An 8,563-nucleotide genomic window follows, 5' to 3' on the forward strand; every position below is an offset into this window, starting at 1 on the left:
TAATAGAAAACATTTTTACCTGTTTATTCTGTTTGCGTGATCTGCCAACTCACTCCACTTGTGTAGTTTGGCGCGAAAATGACGCGGTCTGCCTCGTATATCAAAACTGGTCCTTGGTGATTTTATATCTTTTATGTATTTTTAATTGCATTTTATATTTAGCAATTTTTAAATCTGAGATTTGATAGATGGTCGGTTGAGTAAATGATACTGTTACGGCATTAGCAATAATTTTGCAAAAAACCTGCATATACAGAAAAATTAAATGTCATAGATGCATTAGAACAATGCATTCATACATGCATTGCATAGAATGCATACTCTGTAAAAATCCATGAACTGCAAAATGAATGCACCAACAGCACCTAAAACACGTGACAACATAGAGTATTATTTTAAGCTGTAAAATACAACTTTAGCTCACACATCCTGCATGTAACTTTAGATAACTATAAAGCATACTATACTCTGCTTCTTCAAGATGGCACCAAGGATGGCAGCTATAATGATGCATTCCTCTGTGTGGTGTTTGTTTTTGTTCATTAATGTTGTCTATTGTACACCAAACTCAGTTAGCTGGACCATACAGCAATTGTTGACCTTCAGGGATAACATTGTTCCTGAATGTTATGAATGTTCACCACACTTCTGAATGTGTGGTGATCTTCACAACAGCCACACGGGAAGAGAGAGGCAGACTTGCCGGCATGCTTGTGCATCTGAGGCAACGTGGACTTCACACACCTTTACTGTCATTATTAATCTCCAACCTCCAAACCAACCAACCTCCACTTGGCTGTCTGAGCTGACCCCACACAGCACGCTGCACGTCCCAGCCTTCCAGTTGCTGAGAGCGGAAAGAATGGAAAGAGCAGGGGAGGAGTAATCTGCTTCTATATCAACAAGTGTTGGTGTAGTGACACTACTGTACTGTTAACTTCATGCTCTCCTCATCTTGAGTCATACTCGGGCCACGGCACAGACCAATTGTGCAGGTGAGAGTGCAGGCCGGCTGGGGATTCGGACCTCTCCCCAATCGTACCAGGCACAGCACGGTTCGAATGGCCCTAGTGTGAGTGCGCGCTAGTGCATCTTTACTTTAATAGTCTGTTTTATATAGCAGATATTTGGGTTAACAGATCTGACTCTCTCAGAGTTGATTAACCTTACACAGTATCTGCTATATATAACAGAAAAATCATATGTTGTACTGATTATCAATTACTTGTTAACCATTACTGTATATTCACTTTACACTATATTGCCAAAAGTATTTGTTCACCTTCCTTGACTCACATATGAGCTTAAGGGCATACTCACACTAGGCACGGTTTGCTGGTTCCGTGCTGGGGCCCGGTTATCCCCCCTCCCCACTCCCCCTCTGGCCTGCACTCACACTCGCTTCAGCAACCCGGCCCGAGCACGCTTACGTCATCACAACGCCGCTTTATTTGGAAAAAAAGCGCGCTCGCACAACACTATGGAGTTCACGATTCTCTTTTTATTGTATTTTTGGAGTCGTTTGGGAGTGCAGAAACACGGTGCAAGCACAGATTTATCGATAATTTAACACAACGATTGTCTGCTAATCGCTTTGCCGCTATGACTGTTTAACGTGAGCGTTGCATCACTGACGTCATGTTTGAGCTCCAGCGAAATGAACCAATCAGACGAGGCACCAAGCGGGCCCGGGCACGGATAGCGCTCACACTAGAAGCGAACCGTGCCCGAGTCCACATGAATCGTGCCCTGGCCCACCTCTTCAAGCGGGCCCGAGCACGGTTAACTGATCCGGGCCCGGGCACGGTTGGAGCGCTCACACTAGCCAAACGAACCGTGCTTCGGCAGGCAACCGTGCCCGGGCCCGGATCACAGAGCCTAGTGTGAGTACGCCCTAAGTGACATCCCATTACTATTCCATATTTGTTCAATAAGACATTGGTTCATCCTTTGCAGCTAGAACATCTTCAACTCTTCTGGGAAGGCTGTCCAAAGATTTAGGAGTGTGTGAAACGGGGCTCAACGTTTGGCCTAGCATTACCGATGGCCTTCTGCGTGGTGATGAGGGTTCGCGCCGGCCAACCGTAGCACATAGCCACACCAAACTATAGAGTCTCGATCTGCCCCACTCTAGGATGAAAATATCGAAGCCGTAAAGCCCTAGTTCACACGGTTTTGGCGTGGCAAACTTTTCAAGTTTCAGCTGTAGACAATGTTAACTATGGTGAGAACACTGAGGGGGTGCTACGGGACGACGGTTGGGCGTAGCCACAGGTGGCTCAGGAGCATCCGTCCCCCCGGCCCCCTGATGGAGTACATCAAGTTCCAGATTCCTGTGCCCAAAGGGGGCCAAATGTGAGTCGAAAAGGGGCTTATTTTCAGGCCCGGGTCACAAAGGTCAAGCACAAAATGTAGAGGTCAGTACTGGCTGCCAATGTAACAGGCATTTCCTATAGGAATATGTTAGTACTCTGTCCTTCACCGTAATAGGGGACACAGCCGTGGCTAAGACATTTGAAAAAATAACTCTTCTGATTTAACACTGCTAAAAGCGGAGGACAAATTTCGATTGGGGTGTAAAAAAATCACAATTGACAAAATATGGCACATTTAATTCATTTCATATATATATACTGCTCAAAAAAATAAAGGGAACACTAAAATAACACATCCTAGATCTCAATTAATAAAAATCTTTGAAATCAGTTGAAAATCTCTCATTTCTACCTGTTGTCTGTTCCATTTGCACAAGAGCAGTTGAAATTGATTCACAATCAGTGTTGCTTCCTATCTGAACATGAAGTGTGGATGACTTGAAGTTACATTGTGTTGTTTAAGTGTTCCCTTTATTTTTTTGAGCAGTATATATATATATATATATATATATATATATATATATATATATATATATATATATAACTTTAGATAACTATAAAGCATACTATACTCTGCTTCTTCAAGATGGCACCAAGGATGGCAGCTATAATGATGCATTCCTCTGTGTGGTGTTTGTTTTTGTTCATTAATGTTGTCTATTGTATACCAAACTCAGTTAGCTGGACCATACAGCAATTGTTGACCTTCAGGGATAACATTGTTCCTGAATGTTATGAATGTTCACCACACTTCTGAATGTGTGGTGATCTTCACAACAGCCACACGGGAAGAGAGAGGCAGACTTGCCGGCATGCTTGTGCATCTGAGGCAACGTGGACTTCACACACCTTTACTGTCATTATTAATCTCCAACCTCCAAACCAACCAACCTCCACTTGGCTGTCTGAGCTGACCCCACACAGCACGCTGCACGTCCCAGCCTTCCAGTTGCTGAGAGCGGAAAGAATGGAAAGAGCAGGGGAGGAGTAATCTGCTTCTATATCAACAAGTGTTGGTGTAGTGACACTACTGTACTGTTAACTTCATGCTCTCCTCATCTTGAGTCATACCCGGGCCACGGCACAGACCAATTGTGCAGGTGAGAGTGCAGGCCGGCTGGGGATTCGGACCTCTCCCCAATCGTACCAGGCACAGCACGGTTCGAATGGCCCTAGTGTGAGTGCGCGCTAGTGCATCTTTACTTTAATAGTCTGTTTTATATAGCAGATATTTGGGTTAACAGATCTGACTCTCTCAGAGTTGATTAACCTTACACAGTATCTGCTATATATAACAGAAAAATCATATGTTGTACTGATTATCAATTACTTGTTAACCATTACTGTATATTCACTTTACACTATATTGCCAAAAGTATTTGTTCACCTTCCTTGACTCACATATGAGCTTAAGGGCGTACTCACACTAGGCACGGTTTGCTGGTTCCGTGCTGGGGCCCGGTTATCCCCCCTCCCCACTCCCCCTCTGGCCTGCACTCACACTCGCTTCAGCAACCCGGCCCGAGCACGCTTACGTCATCACAACGCCGCTTTATTTGGAAAAAAAGCGCGCTCGCACAACACTATGGAGTTCACGATTCTCTTTTTATTGTATTTTTGGAGTCGTTTGGGAGTGCAGAAACACGGTGCAAGCACAGATTTATCGATAATTTAACACAACGATTGTCTGCTAATCGCTTTGCCGCTATGACTGTTTAACGTGAGCGTTGCATCACTGACGTCATGTTTGAGCTCCAGCGAAATGAACCAATCAGGCGAGGCACCAAGCGGGCCCGGGCACGGATAGCGCTCACACTAGAAGCGAACCGTGCCCGAGTCCACATGAATCGTGCCCTGGCCCACCTCTTCAAGCGGGCCCGAGCACGGTTAACTGATCCGGGCCCGGGCACGGTTGGAGCGCTCACACTAGCCAAACGAACCGTGCTTCGGCAGGCAACCGTGCCCGGGCCCGGATCACAGAGCCTAGTGTGAGTACGCCCTAAGTGACATCCCATTACTATTCCATATTTGTTCAATAAGACATTGGTTCATCCTTTGCAGCTAGAACATCTTCAACTCTTCTGGGAAGGCTGTCCAAAGATTTAGGAGTGTGTGAAACGGGGCTCAACGTTTGGCCTAGCATTACCGATGGCCTTCTGCGTGGTGATGAGGGTTCGCGCCGGCCAACCGTAGCACATAGCCACACCAAACTATAGAGTCTCGATCTGCCCCACTCTAGGATGAAAATATCGAAGCCGTAAAGCCCTAGTTCACACGGTTTTGGCGTGGCAAACTTTTCAAGTTTCAGCTGTAGACAATGTTAACTATGGTGAGAACACTGAGGGGGTGCTACGGGACGACGGTTGGGCGTAGCCACAGGTGGCTCAGGAGCATCCGTCCCCCCGGCCCCCTGATGGAGTACATCAAGTTCCAGATTCCTGTGCCCAAAGGGGGCCAAATGTGAGTCGAAAAGGGGCTTATTTTCAGGCCCGGGTCACAAAGGTCAAGCACAAAATGTAGAGGTCAGTACTGGCTGCCAATGTAACAGGCATTTCCTATAGGAATATGTTAGTACTCTGTCCTTCACCGTAATAGGGGACACAGCCGTGGCTAAGACATTTGAAAAAATAACTCTTCTGATTTAACACTGCTAAAAGCGGAGGACAAATTTCGATTGGGGTGTAAAAAAATCACAATTGACAAAATATGGCACATTTAATTCATTTCATATATATATACTGCTCAAAAAAATAAAGGGAACACTAAAATAACACATCCTAGATCTCAATTAATAAAAATCTTTGAAATCAGTTGAAAATCTCTCATTTCTACCTGTTGTCTGTTCCATTTGCACAAGAGCAGTTGAAATTGATTCACAATCAGTGTTGCTTCCTATCTGAACATGAAGTGTGGATGACTTGAAGTTACATTGTGTTGTTTAAGTGTTCCCTTTATTTTTTTGAGCAGTATATATATATATATATATATATATATATATATATATATATATATATATATATATATATATAACTTTAGATAACTATAAAGCATACTATACTCTGCTTCTTCAAGATGGCACCAAGGATGGCAGCTATAATGATGCATTCCTCTGTGTGGTGTTTGTTTTTGTTCATTAATGTTGTCTATTGTACACCAAACTCAGTTAGCTGGACCATACAGCAATTGTTGACCTTCAGGGATAACATTGTTCCTGAATGTTATGAATGTTCACCACACTTCTGAATGTGTGGTGATCTTCACAACAGCCACACGGGAAGAGAGAGGCAGACTTGCCGGCATGCTTGTGCATCTGAGGCAACGTGGACTTCACACACCTTTACTGTCATTATTAATCTCCAACCTCCAAACCAACCAACCTCCACTTGGCTGTCTGAGCTGACCCCACACAGCACGCTGCACGTCCCAGCCTTCCAGTTGCTGAGAGCGGAAAGATTGGAAAGAGCAGGGGAGGAGTAATCTGCTTCTATATCAACAAGTGTTGGTGTAGTGACACTACTGTACTGTTAACTTCATGCTCTCCTCATCTTGAGTCATACCCGGGCCACGGCACAGACCAATTGTGCAGGTGAGAGTGCAGGCCGGCTGGGGATTCGGACCTCTCCCCAATCGTACCAGGCACAGCACGGTTCAAATGGCCCTAGTGTGAGTGCGCGCTAGTGCATCTTTACTTTAATAGTCTGTTTTATATAGCAGATATTTGGGTTAACAGATCTGACTCTCTCAGAGTTGATTAACCTTACACAGTATCTGCTATATATAACAGAAAAATCATATGTTGTACTGATTATCAATTACTTGTTAACCATTACTGTATATTCACTTTACACTATATTGCCAAAAGTATTTGTTCACCTTCCTTGACTCACATATGAGCTTAAGGGCGTACTCACACTAGGCACGGTTTGCTCGTTCCGTGCTGGGGCCCGGTTATCCCCCCTTCCCACTCCCCCGCTGGCCTGCACTCACACTCGCTTCAGCAACCCGGCCCGAGCACGCTTACGTCATCACAACGCCGCTTTATTTGGAAAAAAAGCGCGCTCGCACAACACTATGGAGTTCACGATTCTCTTTTTATTGTATTTTTGGAGTCGTTTGGGAGTGCAGAAACACGGTGCAAGCACAGATTTATCGATAATTTAACACAACGATTGTCTGCTAATCGCTTTGCCGCTATGACTGTTTAACGTGAGCGTTGCATCACTGACGTCATGTTTGAGCTCCAGCAAAATGAACCAATCAGACGAGGCACCAAGCGGGCCCGGGCACGGATAGCGCTCACACTAGAAGCGAACCGTGCCCGAGTCCACATGAATCGTGCCCTGGCCCACCTCTTCAAGCGGGCCCGAGCACGGTTAACTGATCCGGGCCCGGGCACGGTTGGAGCGCTCACACTAGCCAAACGAACCGTGCTTCGGCAGGCAACCGTGCCCGGGCCCGGATCACAGAGCCTAGTGTGAGTACGCCCTAAGTGACATCCCATTACTATTCCATATTTGTTCAATAAGACATTGGTTCATCCTTTGCAGCTAGAACATCTTCAACTCTTCTGGGAAGGCTGTCCAAAGATTTAGGAGTGTGTGAAAAGGGGCTCAACGTTTGGCCTAGCATTACCGATGGCCTTCTGCGTGGTGATGAGGGTTCGCGCCGGCCAACCGTAGCACATAGCCACACCAAACTATAGAGTCTCGATCTGCCCCACTCTAGGATGAAAATATCGAAGCCGTAAAGCCCTAGTTCACACGGTTTTGGCGTGGCAAACTTTTCAAGTTTCAGCTGTAGACAATGTTAACTATGGTGAGAACACTGAGGGGGTGCTACGGGACGACGGTTGGGCGTAGCCACAGGTGGCTCAGGAGCATCCGTCCCCCCGGCCCCCTGATGGAGTACATTAAGTTCCAGATTCCTGTGCCCAAAGGGGGCCAAATGTGAGTCGAAAAGGGGCTTATTTTCAGGCCCGGGTCACAAAGGTCAAGCACAAAATGTAGAGGTCAGTACTGGCTGCCAATGTAACAGGCATTTCCTATAGGAATATGTTAGTACTCTGTCCTTCACCGTAATAGGGGACACAGCCGTGGCTAAGACATTTGAAAAAATAACTCTTCTGATTTAACACTGCTAAAAGCGGAGGACAAATTTCGATTGGGGTGTAAAAAAATCACAATTGACAAAATATGGCACATTTAATTCATTTCATATATATATACTGCTCAAAAAAATAAAGGGAACACTAAAATAACACATCCTAGATCTCAATTAATAAAAATCTTTGAAATCAGTTGAAAATCTCTCATTTCTATCTGTTGTCTGTTCCATTTGCACAAGAGCAGTTGAAATTGATTCACAATCAGTGTTGCTTCCTATCTGAACACGAAGTGTGGATGACTTGAAGTTACATTGTGTTGTTTAAGTGTTCCCTTTATTTTTTTGAGCAGTATATATATATATATATATATATATATATATATATATATATGAGTGTGTATGTATGTATGTGTATATATACATACATATGTGTATTATATATATATATATATATATATATATATATATATATATATATATATATATATATATATATATCTTTAGATAACTATAAAGCATACTATACTCTGCTTCTTCAAGATGGCACCAAGGATGGCAGCTATAATGATGCATTCCTCAGTGTGGTGTTTGTTTTTGTTCATTAATGTTGTCTATTGTACACCAAACTCAGTTAGCTGGACCATACAGCAATTGTTGACCTTCAGGGATAACATTGTTCCTGAATGTTATGAATGTTCACCACACTTCTGAATGTGTGGTGATCTTCACAACAGCCACACGTTGTTTTGTTTAAGTGTTCCCTTTATTTGTTTTAGCAGTGTATATATTATATATATATATATATATATATATATATATATATATATATATATATATATATATATATATATATATATATATATATGTGTGTGTGTATGTATGTGTATATATAAATACATATATATATATATATATATATATATATATATATATTTATTTATACACAGTCATGCCCAAAAGTATTCATACCCCTGGCAAATTTTGACTTAAATGTACTTTTATTTAACCAGAAATTATATAACACCGTTAAACAGCAGCGTTAAACTGCAGGGCCGCAGTGCGCCGCAATGGCTCCTCCACGGGCT

At 43.5% G+C, this 8,563-nt stretch overlaps 1 protein-coding gene across 1 annotated transcript in view; it reads right to left on the reverse strand.

Annotated features, from left to right (window-relative positions):
• The window catches only part of LOC143513956 (uncharacterized), a 50,281-nt gene extending 47,468 nt beyond the window's left edge, over nt 1–2,813 (reverse strand). The window contains exon 1 of the mRNA XM_077004637.1: nt 20–2,813. The gene's annotated coding sequence lies outside the window, so the exon portion shown is untranslated. The remainder of the gene's footprint in view (nt 1–19) is intronic.
• Between the last annotated feature and the right edge of the window lie 5,750 nt (nt 2,814–8,563).

Source organism: Brachyhypopomus gauderio, chromosome 5 (genome assembly GCF_052324685.1).
Source record: "Brachyhypopomus gauderio isolate BG-103 chromosome 5, BGAUD_0.2, whole genome shotgun sequence".
NCBI lineage: Eukaryota > Metazoa > Chordata > Actinopteri > Gymnotiformes > Hypopomidae > Brachyhypopomus > Brachyhypopomus gauderio.